Below are 17,679 nucleotides of genomic sequence, written 5' to 3'. Positions count from 1 at the left end.
GATATACAAAGTAGCTTGAGCTTGAGTGTTAGGGGGGTATAACCAACTGCTTTCTGATTAGATTTGAAGCCCACTTCACAGGAAGAGAATTGATGCCTGGTACTAAAAAACCTAGTCAAAAGCCTGCAGCTGGGAAAGGTTATAGGCCCAAGGAAGGAAGGAAGTTCCTACTGTCATATAGCTAACTGGATATGTTGTAATCATCAAACTGCCTTCAAAACAATTACGTGTATGCTCATAGGTTCTCACCTTCGGACAGAACAGCTTTGTTTTTGCAATGGCCAGTGACTACCGGGGAGTTTTAAAAACGTGCTGTAAATAAGTGACTGCTGAGTGCTCAGGATTAAGCTGGACATGGACTTAACCCTCAAGGCTCAGAGAACATTACAGAAAAGGGGACAGAAAGAACGTAAGAACCAGAGAATGGGGAGGAATGCTGTGGAACTGCATTCTGGATGTGACATGGCCACTGCATACATATATTCACAGTGACTATGGCTCTCTGCACAAAATTGGGCCCATCAGCATTCTCTCATGGATGGTGCAGGAAATTGGGAGGCCCTCACCCCTCCCTGAGGAAATAATGGCAATTAACAGGTACTCGGGGAGGGGAAGATGTTTTCTTCCTATGGGGTAGCCACTGGTACGTTGCCAATGCTCTGGTAAATAACCCACATCCATGTTCATGCAAACAACCCTTATTAAACTCAGTGGGTCACCAGAAAATGAAAAGACATCTAGATGGAGTAAGAATACTTGGAAGGAAGAGTATTCAGCCGGAGAGATAGGACAAGGGAAGGTAAGCGAAGATAGCATTACAAAAATACATCTTACTCATGTATAAAATTGTCAATAAATAAAAACAATTGTAAAGTAAAAAAACAAATCAAACTAGAAGTGGGAACAGTTTGGAAGATGTTTAGCAGGAGTGGAAGGGGGAACTAGAGAAGGTGGTAGTGGGAAGTAAATAGGGTCAAAATATATTACATAAGCATGTAAAATTGTCAATAAATAAAGTCAATTTTTCAAAAGCAGTACCACTTGAACCAGATTTATTTCTTTCAAATAATTGTAAGCAAGCTAATATGCAGCTTCATGATGAAGTTTTGTTTTCTATTAAAACACTCAGGAAAAGACACTAGCATCTTTAAACAATTTTAAATAAATTTTTCAGAAGCAAATCATTCTTCTTATAAAATATATTTAAAGAAGCAAATGCATTCATAAAAGATCTCACCTCAGACAACCCACAAAGAAACATCTACAGCATAAGACCCAGCTTAGGTAGATACCTGTAATGAAGAAAGAAAAAGAACATGGTGAATATAACTAAATCTGAGTCAGGACTTTGATTCGTTTTAATATAAAAATCCTAACTTAAGTATTTAACCTTTAATTTTTTGAGTTCAAATTGTTTAGGAGCATGCCCAATATCAAAAATTAAGAACTGTATCACCAGATACTATGGTGTATATCTGTAATCCTAGTCCTTGGGAAGCAGAGGCAGGAAGATCCTAAGTTTGAAGGAAGTCTAGGCTACATGAGACCCTATATCAAAGACAAAGAAACAATGGTGGAGAGATTGCTTAGTGGTTAAGGCTCTTGCCTACAAAGCCTAAGAATCCAGGTTCGATTTCCTAGTACCAATGCAAACCAGATGCACAAGGTGGAGGATGTATCTGGAGTTTGTTTGTAATAGCTAAAGACCCTGGTATGCCCCCTTTTTTTCTCTATCTTCTACCCTCTCTCAAATACATAGATAAATAAAACTGAAAAAGAAAAAGAACTTATGCTAGACTTTCAATTGCCTGAGATTAAATTGTTTTTCTTAGTGCTGGCAGGATTAAACAACCCAGGGCCTCACACATGCTAAACAAGTGCTACTTAATGAACTATATTCCTACCCTAATTATTCAATGCTAACAATGAGTCTTGAAATTTAAAAAATTATCAAAACTTCTATTAACAGAAGTCAGTTTGCTTCACAAGATCAAATCTTCAAAAAAGATTTTTCTAAAAGTCTACATGCCTTATACTACTATACTGACCAACAATGTTACATATACATACAAAATCAGAAAACCAGGAAATGTATAGGTAAGCCATTAACACATTTATAAAGCCTAAGCAAGAGGCAAAGTCTTTAAAAAAAAAAAAAAAAAAAAAAAAAAAGTCTTACAAGCCAGGCGTGGTGGCACATGCCTTTAATCCCAGGCAGAAATAGGAGGCCACCCTGAGACTACATAGTGAATATCAGGTTAGCCTGGGCTAGAATGAAACCCTACCTTGAAAAATAATAACAAGAACAGGGCTAGAGGGATGGCTTAGTGGTTAAGGTGTTTGCCTGCAAAGCAAAAAGACCCAGGTTCAATTCCCTAGGACCCATATTAGCCAGATGCACAAGGGGCACACACATCTAGAGTTCATTTGCAGTGGCTGGAGGCCCTGATGTGCCCATTCTCTCTCCCTCCTTCATAGAATCAAATGAAAATGAGAACACAACAGAACAAAACCTTTGAGACATAATGAAGGCAGTCCTAAGAGGAAATTTACAGTTTTAGGTGCCTATATTAAGAAGGGTTGCAAGTAAACAACTTAATGCTTCACCTTAAGGCCTTAGGAAAAGAAGAAAAAAGCAAACCAAAATCAGTAGATGGGAAGAAATGATCAAGATTAGGGTAAAAATTATATACCCTAGGGCTGGAGAGATGACTTAGCAATTAAGGCACTTGCCAAAGAACCCAGGTTCAATTCTCCAGGACCCGTGTAAGCCAGATGTACAAAGTGGCCCACGTGTCTGGAGTTCGTTTGCAGTGGCTGGATGCTCTGGCGTGCCCATTCTCTCTCTTTATCTCTACCTGCCTCTTTCCTTCTCTCTTTCGCTAATAAATAGGGAAAAAAAATTTTTTTTTAATTATATACCCTAAAGACTACCAGGAAACTATTAGAGCTGATAACTGAATTTAGCAATGTAGCAAGATACAAAATATACAGGCAGAAATCAGTAGCTTTTCTATATGCTAATAACAAACATGCTAAGGATATAATCAGGGAATCTCTCCCATTCACAACAGCCTCAAAAATAAATAAATAAATAAATAAATAAATAAATAAATAAATAAATAAAGTATCTTGGAAAAAACATAACCAAGGAAGTGAAGGATCTCTACAATGAAAATTTTAACACACTCCAAACAGAAATTGCAGAGGACACTAGGAAAAGGAAAGACATTCCTTGTTCTTGGATTGGAAGAATCAATATTGTGAGGGGGCAGATAGATAAGAGAATGGGCACGCCAGGGTCTCCAGCCCCTGAAACGAACTTGATGTGTGTGCCACCTTGTGCATCTGGCTTATGTGGATCCTGAGGAACCAAACCTGGGTCCTTTGGCTCTGCAGACAAGTGCCTTAACCACTAAGCCACCTCTATAGCCCAAGCGGAATTAATTTTAAAAGAAAGTAAAATTTCTCAATGACAGAAAAAAAATCTGAGTAACTGAATTGTGTAAAATATATATATTTGCATAGAAATAGAAAGTTAATAGTTCTTTACTTTGCATAAAGATTATATATGTAATTTTATATTTCCCATAAGTTCTGTGTTTTCAAAATGTTGTGATTATATATTTTAAGGTCTTACTTGTTGGTATTTTAGTAGGACCCAGTAAAGCCCAGAATCAGTTGGAGGTTTGAATAATTTATTCATTCAGTACTTATTGCACCCTTCATGAACAAATAGCAGCTTGTGTGGTAGAAGAATGCATCTGCCCTTGAGTGCATTTTCCCCAGACTCAAGGAGCCAAGCATCACTGCAACCACTTCTGTCCATTTATAATGTTTACAATGACAACTGACAGGTGTGACTATAAGACCTCTTTACATTAATGATTATTTGTGAACCTAATACTTCTGAAAATAAGCCTAAATTTTCTACAGTATTTAACTGAATATATCAAATATTTTAAGTGTATTATAATATGTGAATATGCTTATCAGGATTGTATGCATTGATGGCCATCTACTTATAAGTTGATGAGTCTTGAGCATTTCTTAAAAGGATTAAAAGATTTTACAACACTCTCTGCCTCTTTCTGTCTCTCTCAAATAAATACATAAATAAAATATTTTTTAAAAAGATTCTGAAAATGTGAAAAATATTTAAAATGTAAAAGTGGGGACTGGAGAGATGGCTCAGAGGTTAGGGTACTTACCTGTAAAACCTAATGACCCAGATTCAATTCCCCAGTACCCATACAGAAACAGATATACAATGTAGCACATACATCTGGAGTTCATTTCCAGTGGCTAGAAGCCCTAGTGCACCCATTCTCTGTCTCTGTCTGTCTGTCTGTCTGTCTGTCTGTCTCTCTCTCCTTGCAAATAAATAAATAAAAACGTTTTCTAAAATGTAAAAGTAGAGCTGGGCATGGGGGTGCATGCCTTTAATCCCAGCACTTGGGAGGCAGATGTAGGAGGATCACTGTGAGTTCGAGGCCACCCTGAGACAACATAGTGAATTCCAGGTCAGCCTGAGCTAGAGTGAGACCCTACCTTGAAAAAAAATTTTTTAAAGGAAAAAAAATATAAAAGTGTATAAAATTCTATGAAATTGTAGAAAAGTATAAGTGAAACATGTAAAGTGATAAACAGAGTAGGAATAAAGTAAAGAAAAGCAAGAAATACTGGTTGAGCTGGGGCAATGGCTCAGTGGTTAAAGGGGCTTGCTTGCAAAGCCTGCCAACCTGGGTTTGATACCTCAGTACCCAGTACACATAAAGCCAGATGCACAAAGCGATCCATATGTCTGGAGTTCATTTACAGTGGCAGAAGGCCCTGGCATGCCCATCTCTCCCTCACTCTTTTCCTTTGCTCACAAATTAATATATAAAAATATAAAATAGAGCCATGTACTTGGCAGACAGAGGTAGGAGGATCACCTTGAGTTTGAGACCAGCCTGGGACTATAAGAGTGAGTACCAGGTTAGCCTGGGCTAGAGTGAGATATTGACTTGAAAAAAAAAAGATTATGTACACAAACAAAATATTGGATTACACAAATGGAAATGCCAGATGTATATCATTAATAAGTGGTAGTTTATCCTCATAAATATATATTTTATTATATATATACATATATATTATGGAAATATTTGTTTTAGCACTGAGCATAGTAATTCAAAGTATTGGGGACGGCTAATTTCTCATGATAAGAAAATTGGCATACCTGATTTATTATAAGAATGTGTATGAATAAAAAAGATGAATATATGTAGAACCAGAAATGGCTTTAAACCAATGAGCAATGAAATTAAATCACTATATTTAATTACAACCATACTAGAACTATTTCTCAAGTTTAATGTTTGAACTTTGTTAAATCCAAAAAGTATTAAATTGTTCATAATTCATGGTAAAATACAAATAAACCATTAAGGCTAGAACAAAGTGTGTTAGCCAGGGTACAGCTACTAAGATGGTATCATACGTTAGGAAGTTTTCAAGGGACTTATTAATGGAAGACACCGTGAAATACAAGGCTGTAACAAAGAGAATGGAGAAGTCTCTGTAAGTATTGGAAAATATTACCCATGAGCAGACCATGAAAACACAAACATTGAAAAACAGCACCATCAAACAAGTTTTAGTTTCTTTTTTAAAAATAATTTATTTATTTGAGAGAGAGAGAATAAGCACACCATGGCTTCCTGCCACTACAAATGAACTCCAGACAAAGCACCACTTTGTGCATCTGGCTTTATGTGGATATTGGGAACTGAACCCTGGCCATCAGGCTTTGCAAGCAATCAGCTTTAACCACTGAGCCATTTCTCCAGACCATTTAGTTCTTAAATCGTACAATTTAGTTGGCACCATAGCCCTAAATTGGGAACCAAACTGCAGTCTGAAGACCAAATCCATCCCATGGCCTGTTTCTGTTTGTACTGTGAGCTAAGAATTATCTATCTATCTATCTATCTATCTATCTATCTATCTATCTATCTATCTATCTATCTATCTACCTACCTACCTACCTACCTACCTACCTAATTACCCATCCATCCATCCATCCATCCATCCATCCATCCATCCATCCATCCATCCATCTATCTATCTATATTTAAAACACTATAACAAATGAGAATATGCAATGGAGATATCCTATGGCCACAAAGCTTCAAACATTATATGGCTTTTGTACCAAAAAAAAAAAAATTTTTTTTTTTTTTTGCTGCCCTCTGAAGTACATAATTTAGAAACAGATAAAACAGTTCTTGGTGGTGGCTCTGCTCCAGAGACTTGGAAGTAGACCATGGCCAGACTGTATATTTGAACTGGAAGGAAACTCTAAGACCATGTCTACTCCCCATCATAGTACAAAAGAGGTAGGGTCCAGAGATTTCAGTCTTCCAGATTTATTGCTCCTGGACCCAATGCGCTTTCTATGCCAAAACCACACTGGCTCCTTTCTTTTTAAATTGAGTACTCCAGCAATTAAAGGGAGGAATGGAAGAGCGAGTGTGTTCTTCTCCAGCTGTGTGCTGAGTCCCTTGCTATATATAAATGACCAACTAAACAAAGTAAGCGCTGGTCTTCATCCTACTTGTTTCACCAGTTCACTCTCAAGGGCCATGTCCTATTTTCCCAGCTACATCTCTCTATTCACATATTCTACACACGAAGGAAATTAATCAATTTAGCATTCCAAAAAAGGAACCTTGCCTTCTCTTTAACCTTGGTTAATAGTGCAGTCTCTTACATATACTTTCATCTCCACCTATCCAAATTCCTCATGGTTCAAATCAATATCCATGATTATCACCCAATAGGAAGCAGCACAGTTTAAGTACTCACAAAAAAGTAAAAATATCCTGAAGGTTGTAACAAGGAGCAAAATATCACCTCAGAGAGAAATGCTTGGGTACAACTCTGGGCAAGTGTGTGAGTCAGTAAGATATTAAAAACCACAGTGAAGGGCTGGAGAAGTAGTTTAGCAGTTAAGGCATTAGCCTGTGAAGCCTAAGGAGCCTGGTTTGATTCCCCAGGACCCACATAAACCAGATACACAAGAGGGTGCATGCATCTGGAGTTCATTTGCAGTGGATGGAGGCCCTGGTGCGCCCATTCTCTCTCTCTGCCTCTCCCTCCCCCCCCCCATAAACAAAGAAAGAAAGAAAGAACAGAGTGAAGAAAAAAAGGGGCATTTCAGTCAATAGAAAAGAAATGAGTACTGAAACTAAGGACAACTGGCGAAATAAGCAAGGGTGATGTTTTCCTGTGAACTGGATACCAGCACAAAGGGGAAGGAGATCAATGCAGAGAAAAATCAACTCCTACCAAATCAGAGAGCCAGAGCCTCAGAGGCCCCCAACACCTCAGCACTGAAGCAGACCAAAAATGAACCCAACATGGCTCAGGGAAATCTTGCGGAAGAGGGGGCGGAAAGAATGTCAGAGTTACATGTTGGGTCATGATTTTCAGAGACATTTATCATACTAATAACTGGGGGCTAACTCCACAATGCACGACCCATTTTCAATAATAAGGAGGGTCTAATGGGAGGGGGTAGATCACAGATGAGCCTAAATAATGGTACCAAACTGCCTGTATTTACTGAAAAGAAAACTAATAAATTAAATTAAAAAAAAAATAAAAAAAAATAATTCAATCTGTTGGAAAAAAAAAAAAGAAATGAAATGAGTAAGAATACAAAAGCATAACAGGGAGTCTCACTGCCTCTTTTTTATTTTTTTTTTAACTAGATTTGGCTCTAAACATATGATATGATGATAGATGATACTTCTGCTTTCTTTTTCTTTTGGTGGTAGGGATTGAACCCAGAATATCTTAGCATGTGCTCTCCCATTGAACTAGAAGGGCCTCAGAAAACCTTTCATTACTAAGGTCCTTTGTCCACTCATGATACTGAATTACAAGTTACCAAAACCCACAGCTTTAATGTACTAAGTCATTAGTATTCAAAGTGCATTAGCTACTTCTGGTAAAATTTCAGGTCACCTTTAGGACCACAGAAATGCAACACACCTGCAAACAAAACAAATTCTATACATTTAAGTGAATTATTGTCTTCAAAACATTAAGTACACCATGACAGCTAAAACTTTTCACATGCTAATTATTAAGGGTGTATGTTTTATAATTTGCTTTTTATTATTTTTGAGTGTGTATGTGTGTAAATTTTGTGTATGTATGCGGAGGTTAAATGTTGACGTTGGACCTTATTATTCAATATCATGAACGGGCCTAGATTTTACATGGGTGCTGGGGATCTGTTTTTTTTGTTGTTGTTGTTTGTTTGTTTTTTTGCTTTCTGAGGTAGGGTCTCACTCTGGCTCAGGCTGAACTGGAATTAACTACGTAGTCTCAGAATGGCTGGTTGTGGTGGTGCACGCCAGTAGGATATTGCTGAAGAGGCAGAGGCAGAGGCAAGAGGATCAGGAGTTCGAGGCCAGCCGGTGCTAGGGATCTGAACTCGGGTCCTCATGCTTTCAGGGTGAGCATTATACTGAGTGCGTCATCTCCCTAGTGCTTTTCTGGTTTCCTTTTTACTGAGTACTGTTATTCTACCAAATGCAACAGCTGATGGTCTGTTCACTCCAAATCTACCACCTAATACATGCTATTTAGTACATGCTTAACTAATGATATTGGAATATAATATAAACTTCACTGAAAACATTTTTATTACTTAGCATAATAATAAATAAAAGATAAACAGCATTAGTTGATAGTGTTATAAGAATGAAGCTATCAGAAAACTTAAACCATTCTTTTCCAAACCATCAATGAGACCGGCCTTGTGGTGCAACAGCAGTGTATCTGATTCCAAATCATCTTTGAAACAAATATACACTATTAGAAAGGAACACAAGCGGCAATGGCACCACAAAATTCTACTTCCGAAAAGGCAGACCAAATGGCTGAACCTTCATCAGGCCCTTAGAGTGAACCCCTGAACCACAAGACACTGGAGAGGGTATGATGAAGACTAACCTTAATCTTCTACAGCTTCCTGCCCTCCCTCTCCTTCCCTCCTCCACCCCTTCTCTCTAGCTCTTGTATATTAGTTATCTTTTTTCCTCCTTTTCTTAGTGGGCACTGACCTGTAACACCCAGTACCAGCATGGGGCTATCTTCCACAATGAGCTTTTGATCAGATACCTACAAGGTTTCCTAAAAGACAGACAGATTTCTGTCAGAGTACTTGATGACCCACCAAAGGTTAGTGGTAAGACCCTACTGCTGAAGACACCTTATGTGGTTGACACTGAAAATGGAATGGCATGGCTGGAAGTTGGAAGAGAGTCAGTCCCCAGACAGTCAGCACGTCTAGTGCCAGAAGGTGCCACATGGGCAACTGTGGGAAAATGACCAATATCTGTCCAAGCAACTCATGGTCTAACCTACTTAGCAGCAAATAACCTATTGTGATGCCCACACAAGTGCAATAGTGGCACAAAGCCATAGTGGGGAACCAAATGCTCTTGATTTGGCTAACTGATCCCCTCAGTGGTATGGGACCTATAGCTGGAGCTGGGAAACAAGTCAGAACCATATCCAAACATAAGCTCACTCTCCATTATCAAGCTACCATCAATCATGGGCCACAAGAGGGCCTATACCTATTAAATTCTCTATTAAAAAAAGTAAGGTTTATCTCATTTGTCCTCTCTGTTGGAGAATCTGCTTCTCTTTTTCCGATAGATGTAGATCCTAAGGAAAGAGCCACCCCATCATACCTCAAAAAGGCCCCGGCTGAAACTAAGAAAAATTGGCGAAACAAGCAAGGGTGCTGTTTTCCTGGTGAAATGGGAAACCAGCACAAGGGGGAAATAGATCAACACAGAGAAAAATCAACTCCTACCAAATCAGAGAGCCAGAGACCCAGAGGCACCCAATACCTCATCACTGAAGCAGACCAAAAATGAACCCAACATGGCTCAGGGAAATTTTGCAGAAGAGGGGGCAGAAAAAATGTCAGAGCCACATGTTGGGTCATGATATGCAGAGACATTTATTTTACCCCTAACTGTGGGCTAACTCCATAATGCATGATCCATATACCTCAACAAGGAGGGGCCAAGGGGAGGGGGTAGGTCACGGATGAACCTAATAATGGTACCAAACTGAATGTATTTGCTGAATACAAAACTAATTAATAAAAAAAATTTAAAAAAGAACTACTGAAATCTCAGACGCACTAATTATATTAAACTACCAGTTTGAACATAAATATCCATATAATATAAATACTTTCAAAATAAAACACAAAGACAAAATGGCCAATTAAAAAACAAAAAAGAAAGTAACACAAGGGCTGGAGAGATGGCTTAGAGGTTAAGGGCTTGCCTGTGACGCCTAAGGACCTCAGTTCGAGGCTTGATTCTGCAGGATCCACATTAGCCAGATGCACAGGGGGCGCACATGTCTGGAGTTCGTTTGCAGTGGCTGGAAGCCCTTGGCGCGCCCATTCTCTCTCTTTCTCTCTCTGTCTGTTGCTCACAAATAAATAAATAAAAATAAACAAAAAAAAAAAAAAAAGAGCAGAGCCTCAGGAAGGTAACAGCTCTTTATTTAAAAAAAAAAAGAAAGTAATACAAATCTTTAGTGTGACCTTTAACACCAGATACAAACACACACCAAGCCAATCATTTTCACTAAGTATATCTTATGGGTGAAAAATCAGAATTTGATATCCAGAAAACACTATTCACCTTTGTGTTCTACACAATTCACAGCACAGAAAGGATGCTTTCAAATCATTCATTAAGAAAACAGTATAGGGCTGGAGAGATGGCTTAGCGGTTAAGCGCTTGCCTGTGAAGCCTAAGGACCCCGGTTCAAGGCTCGGTTCCCCAGGTCCCACGTTACCAGATGCACAAGGGGGCGCACGCGTCTGGAGTTTGTTTGCAGAGGCTGGAAGCCCTGGCGCACCCATTCTCTCTCTGCCTCTATCTGTCTTTCTCTCTGTGTCTGTCACTCTCAAATAAATAAATAAAAAAGAAAACAGTATAAGGCTGGAGAGATGGCTTAGTGGTTAAGCGCTTGCCTGTGAAGCCTAAGGACCCCAGTTCCAGGCTCAATTCCCTAGGACCCACGTTAGCCAGGTGCGCAAGGGGCGCACACATCTGGAGATCATTTGCAGTGGCTGGAAGCCCTGTTGTGCCCATTCTCTCTCTCTCTGCCTCTTTCTCTATGTCACTCTCAAATAAATAAATAAAAATAACAATAAATAAATAAATAAAACAGTACAGAGAAAATGTATTCTCTACTTTGTATTTCAAAGATAGGAGTCAATTCTGACAATACATCAGAGCCTACACCACCACAAGTGCCTGACACAGTTAAGAGCTCTCTGAAATGGCAAGAGATATGCATACATGCGTTCTCTAATTCCACAAAGATAAGAAGCAGCACTTATTCTGTACCACTGTTGATCTGCTATATTTAGATGGCTTTGAATTAAATTATAAAGCATGTACAGATATAATCGTGAAGGGGTTCACATATCTGCTCCTGACAATCTGGAAACAAAAGCTACTATTCAGGTAAAAGATGACAGGCAACCAGAATCTGACAGGCCAGTTGTTTATGGCATTTGCTGCACATTTGAATTTGTAGGCCTCCACAGCCATTAAGCAAAATTAGTTTCATGGTGTCAGCCAAAAAGCCTCACAGGCAACAGTTTTGTGTCATTAAAAACAACTAGCATCTTCAATCTGTTTTAATCTGTTTGCTCATTAGAAGCCTCTCAGTGAATCAGAAGAAAGGTTTTAATTGCACTCTTGCTCCATCAATGCTTAGTATAACCCTGAACTATAACAAATTCCCACACTCCCTCCTTCTTTTCCCATGTCTAAAATAATTTAGATGCAGTTGAAGAAACTAACAGTTCTCTATGCAAAGGGAAGTTATTAAAAAATATATGACAGGCCGGGCGTGGTGGCGCACGCCTTTAATCCCAGCACTCGGGAGGCAGAGGTAGGAGGATTGCCATGAGTTCAAGGCCACCCTGAGATGACATAGTTAATTCCAGGTCAGCCTGGACCAGAGTGAGACTCTACCTCGAAAAACTAAAAAAAAAAAAAAAAAATATGACAGGCTGGAGAGATGGCTCAATGGGTAAGGGCACCTGCTGCGCTAGCATGATGTATTAGTTACTTTCCTGTTGCTGGAACAAAATATCTGACAAGAATCAGTTTAATACAGGAAGAGCTGACTTTGGTTTACATTTCTGGGTTATAGTACATCAGTGGGGAAGGCACAGTAGCAAGAACCTGAAGCAGAGCTGGTCACATTCAGCCCACAGTGAGGAAGCAGAGAGCAATGAATGCGGATTCTCAGCTAGTTTTCTGCTTTTTATATGGTTCAAGACTACAGCCCAAGAAATAGTGCCAACAGTTAAGGTGGGTTTTCCCAATGCAATTAACCCAATCAAGATAATCCTTCACAGGCATGCTCACAGGCTTACCTAATCACAGGAGATTCTAGGTCCAGTCAAGTTCACAATCCATGTAACCATTACACAGGAGGCCTAGAGTTTAAGTCCAACCACCAACATAAAAACAGGGGAGTATGTGCCTGTAATTACACTGCTGAGGAGGGGGGGCAGAAATAGGATTCTCTGGGCTCACTAGTCAGCCAGTCTAACAGCAGAAGCTCTAAGTTCAGAGAAAGATTCTGTCTCAAGGAAGTAAGGTAGAAGACAATACTCAATGTCCTCCTCTGGCCTCCACACCAGTATGCACATACACCCGTATATATCAAATGGACACAGCATGTTTGTGTGCATGCACACACATTCAGACACACACTCACCCAAAACAACCAAACAGAAAAAAAAATCTCAAAGAACCACCAAAATAAAATAAAATACCATTATATGCACCCGACTTAAAAAGCTAGTGTCAGGCTAAAGAGACCTTGTTCAGCTACAGCTCTTACAGCTCTTTAGCGGCCATGCACTCTAGTTCTCTTGGCCACCTGCCTTTCTGCCCATCCCCACCCTACACCCGCCACCAATCGGTTAAGAATCCCTTCCAAAATGCTTACCTGGCAAATTCCTACCAACAAAAGAAATCTTATCTTGTCTTCCCCAAAAGATCACATAATCCTTGCCCTATGTACTTTTTTTCTATTTTAACTTTTTTTTTTGAGGCAGTCTCTCCCTCCAGCCCAGGCTACTCTGGAATTCACTATGTTGTTGTAGTCTCAGGCTGGCCTTAAACTCACAGTGATCCTCCTACTTTCTACCTCTGCTTCCCGAGCACTGGGATTAAAGGTGTGCACCATTGTGCCTGGCAGAGAGAGAGAGAACGGGTGTGCCAAGGTCTTCAGTTGCTGCAAACTTTTAAAAACTTTTTCATTAGTTATTAATGGTACAAAAACATTTTCACATGTGCATATACTTTGACTGCATTCACATCCCCCTTTAATCTCTCTTGCCCCAGTGCCCTCACCCCTTAGTCCATTCCTCTACCTAAACAGTGAGTGCCCTTTCTACCTTCAATTCCTTTTATTTAAAACCTAGATTCTGCATATGAAAGAAAACCTGCAGTATTTGCTTAAGTCTGGTTTATTTTGCTTAACATGATGAACTCCATTTTCTCTCATATAGCAAATAACGTACTTGTTTGTTTGTTTTATGGAGGCAGGGTTTCACTCTAGCCCAGGCTGACCTCGAACTTACTCTGTGGTCCCAGGCTGTCCTCAAACTCACAAGGATCCCCTTACCTCTGCAAAGCAAGTACTGGGATTAAAGGCATGCACCACCATGCCCGTTCCAACCCTATATACTTTTTATACTCTCCCATTAAGTACTTCTCAAGCTGAATTATAATTATTTCTTATCGAGACCTATAAGCTCTCTACAGGCAGTGACTGAACACCTCCACGCAGAGTTATTAAGACGGCACACTACAGCCCATTGTGAAGCAATATACTGAAGTACCCAAATACTTCTGTAATGTAGTCAGTCGTCACTGCCTCATACTCTCCACTAGCGAAAACCAGCAAACAAACTGGAATAATTGACACAGAAAAAAGACTGGAAGGATCCTTCAAGACCCAGTACTCTGGTTATCTTGCCTGGCTGATGCTTATGTAGTACTAACTGATAAATACTCTAAATATCACTCTTGCTACTTTGCATTACAAAGATGAGGGTTAGGGTTAGACCTAGCTTATAGTAAACCTCTAGTACTTTGTCAGACAAAATGAAGACCTATCAGTCATTCCAAAGACCCAATGTCCACAGGAATGATTTCAACATTATATAATCACCAAACTTGAAAGAAAATTCCAGGTCTTTAGGCACTACCAAAGGAAGTCATGTCTGCCTTATTTTATGTTTGTCTTCAGCCTCTGATTTAAAAAAAAATAGTTGGGCTGGAGAGATGGCTTAATGGTAAAGCGCTTGCCTATGAAACCTAAGGACCCCAGTTCGAGGCTCAATTCCCCAATGCCCACGTAAACCAAATGCACATGCATCTGGAGTTCGTTTGCAGTGGCTGGAGGCCCTAAGGCATCCATTTTCTCTCTCTCTCTCTCTCTCTCTCTCTCTCTCTCTCTCTCTCAGATAAATAAAAATTTTAAAAAATGCTTAATTTGATAATGAGACAAAAATCTTCCATGTCCTACTTTATAGAGTATTTTAGTTTTTTTGTTTGGCTGGTTTTTTGGTTTTCGAGGTAGTATTTCACTTCTAGTTCAGGCTCTCCTAGAATTCACTATGCAGTCTCAGGGTGGCTTCAAACTCATGGCAATCCTCCTACCTCTGCCTCTCGAGTACTGGGATTAAAGGCATGCACCACCAGTCGGCTTTATTATTTTGGTTTTTAAATGATGTTTTAAAATTAAGTTTCTTTGAAACCAGCCTCCATAACAATCCACAGTGAACGTAGAACTCTAGTCAGTGTCTTGGTCAGAAAAACAGGTAGCACTAAAGAGGAATACAGTGATTAATTCAAGCGAAGGAAAGGGCAATAATGAGAAGTCAGTTAATTATAAGCGGCATGTCTAATTACAGATTTTGCTAAGGGCTTCAAATACTTTTAATTAGATTTACTTACCATATTAATTATAAATAGAACACCATGAGAGAATTTTCTAATCACAGAAATTTACTGAGTATGTAAAAATCAGAATTTAAGTTATCTTTATAATTTATTGAATACTCAATAATATATGATAATTATTTTCAAAATCATCAATAAAATATATATAGCATTAAAATCAAGTCACCCGGAACATTCCTAAAGGGATAAGAGAATCATTAAAAAAGCCATAACGGAGCAAGTGCATTGCAGAAAGAATGAATATATAACCTTAATGATAAAAAATAAATAATAATTTTGAATTTACAAAAGGTGATATAATAATTTTCTGAAGCTACTTACTTTTAGTAGAAAATTCATCTTTCAGTCATGCTGTAGAGTTTCAAAAAGCCCAATACTAAGCTTCTAAACTAACAATAGAAGGGAAGCACAGCAACAGCAGAATCTGATCAAATTTCAACCCTGTCCCATTCAGCCAACATTCATGTTTGTAAAACCAAGTTGTGCTGCATACTATGCTAATACAAAATTCTATATGACGACAAAAATCTCTGGTTCAAAAAGCAACATGTGGGCTGGAGAGATGGCTTAGCGGTTAAGCGCTTGCCTGTGAAGCCTAAGGACACCGGTTCGAGGCTCGGTTCCCCAGGTCCCACGTTAGCCAGATGCACAAGGGGGCGCACGCGTCTGGAGTTCGTTTGCAGAGGCTGGAAGCCCTGGCACGCCCATTCTCTGTCTCTCCCTCTATCTGTTTTTCTCTCTGTGTCTGTCGCTCTCAAATAAATAAATAAATTTTTAAAAAAGCAACATGTATTTATTTAAGGTGAATTAAGTAAGACCATTCTGATGTGTGAGGGAAGGGGGACAACTGTTAAATTAGAAACTTAGATGACCATTTAAATAATGCAGGACTACAATGACTCGGTGGTTAAAGGTGCTTGCTTGTAAAACCTGATAGCCTGGGTTCAATACCCCAGTACCCACATAAAGCCATGCACACAAAGTGGTCCATGCATCTGGAGTTTGTAGTGGCAGGAGGCCCCGGCATACCCATCCTATTAACTCACCCTCATTATCTCTTTCTCATAAAAAAAAATGAGTCAAATCTTTGTTTTTGTGTATGTGGTGTACGTGCACATAGGCACATAAGCCAGAGGATATGTCAAGTATCCTCCTCCATTCTTCGGCCCTTCTCTTCAGATGGAGTCTCAAGGAACCCAGAGCTGCTATTTTTAGTCAAAATAACCAGTGATTCTCTGGTCTCCACAGAACAGGGTTTGCAGGCTTAAATGACCAACACAGTTCGTGGATACTGGGGACTGAACTCAGGTCCTATGCTTGCACAGCAAGTGTTCTTACCAGCTGATTCTTACAGGCTATATATACAAGATACAGCTTTTCCTAGCACAACACTGCCTAGAGGACTAGGCAAGCTAAAATTGAGGGTGACTTCCTTGCATTATATCAAATTTGAATTTGAATATGCTATTATGTTAGACATGACTTTAGAAAGAAAAACCTGCCCTCCTGTTGTAGTTCCTAAAACTATAAGCTTCTAAGGAATGCACTAATTCTACATGGTAGCATTATGTATTGGCCATAAAAATTAAGCAAGTAAATAATTTATATTTTTGATTTCACTTCTGATGAAGCATCTCATTTCTACAACAAATTCTAAGACAAACAAGCTACATCTCTCTGGCACGTATTAGAAAATGTGAGATATAAGCAGAAGCTAAATAAAATGCTTCACAGAAATTCTTGATTCTAATAGAATAAGGAATTTTGTTTTTTTTTTTTGTTTTTTTTTTTCAAGGTAGGGTTTCACTCTAGCCCAGGTTGCTGACCTAGAATTCACTATGTAGTCTCAGGGTGGCCTCGAATTCATGGTGATCCTCCTACCTCTACCTCCCGAGTGCTGGGATTAAAGGTGTGCGCCACCACACCCTGCTCTAGAGTAAGGACTTTGTTTTTTGTTTTTTGGGTTTTTTTTTTTCTCACTCTAGTCCAGGCTGACCTGGAGTTCACTATGTAGTCTCAGGGTGGCCCTGGAACTCACAGTGATCCTGCCTCTGGAGTGCTGGGATTAAAGGCACGCACCACCACATTCGGCTCTAAAGAAGGACTTTTGTAACTACCTGAAATATTACTCTATCAGGTTATCATTTATACAATAACAAATCACATCTAATTAGCTTGTTATGTTTGCATTTTAAAATTATTAATGCCATTTCTGGACTGGAGAAATGGCTCAGTGCTTAAGGCACTTGCCTGCAAAGCCTAACAACCTGGGTTTGATTCCTAAGTACCTACATAAAGCCAGATGCACAAAGAAGCACATGTATCTGGAGTTCGTATGCAGTGGCGGAAGGCCCTGATGTGCCCATTCTCTCTGTCTCGGCTTGCAAATAAAAGTATCTTTAAAACTGACAGTTCCTTGGCCCTAGAAAATTGGCATGCTAAAATATCAAGCAGAGGTTAAAACAAATAAAGATACATTTGAATTACTGAATACTGAAGATCAAATCTGTGTCAAACTACAAAAAGTCTCCCAAACTTTGCTACCAAGAAAAACTGTGGACTCAATCACCGGCCACTCACAGCA

General features: G+C 39.2%; 1 protein-coding gene across 2 annotated transcripts in view; it reads right to left on the bottom strand.

Annotated features, from left to right (window-relative positions):
* The window catches only part of Peak1 (pseudopodium enriched atypical kinase 1), a 286,254-nt gene that overhangs the window by 234,345 nt on the left and 34,230 nt on the right, over nucleotides 1-17,679 (bottom strand). For both annotated transcript variants that reach the window (XM_045160221.1, XM_045160219.1), the window contains exon 2: nucleotides 1,238-1,292. The gene's annotated coding sequence lies outside the window, so the exon portion shown is untranslated. The remainder of the gene's footprint in view (nucleotides 1-1,237; nucleotides 1,293-17,679) is intronic.

The sequence above is a fragment of the Jaculus jaculus genome, chromosome 10, assembly GCF_020740685.1.
Source record: "Jaculus jaculus isolate mJacJac1 chromosome 10, mJacJac1.mat.Y.cur, whole genome shotgun sequence".
Lineage (NCBI taxonomy): Eukaryota > Metazoa > Chordata > Mammalia > Rodentia > Dipodidae > Jaculus > Jaculus jaculus.
Note: the sequence above shows the minus strand (reverse complement) of the source record. Positions and strands in the feature narration are given on the sequence as shown.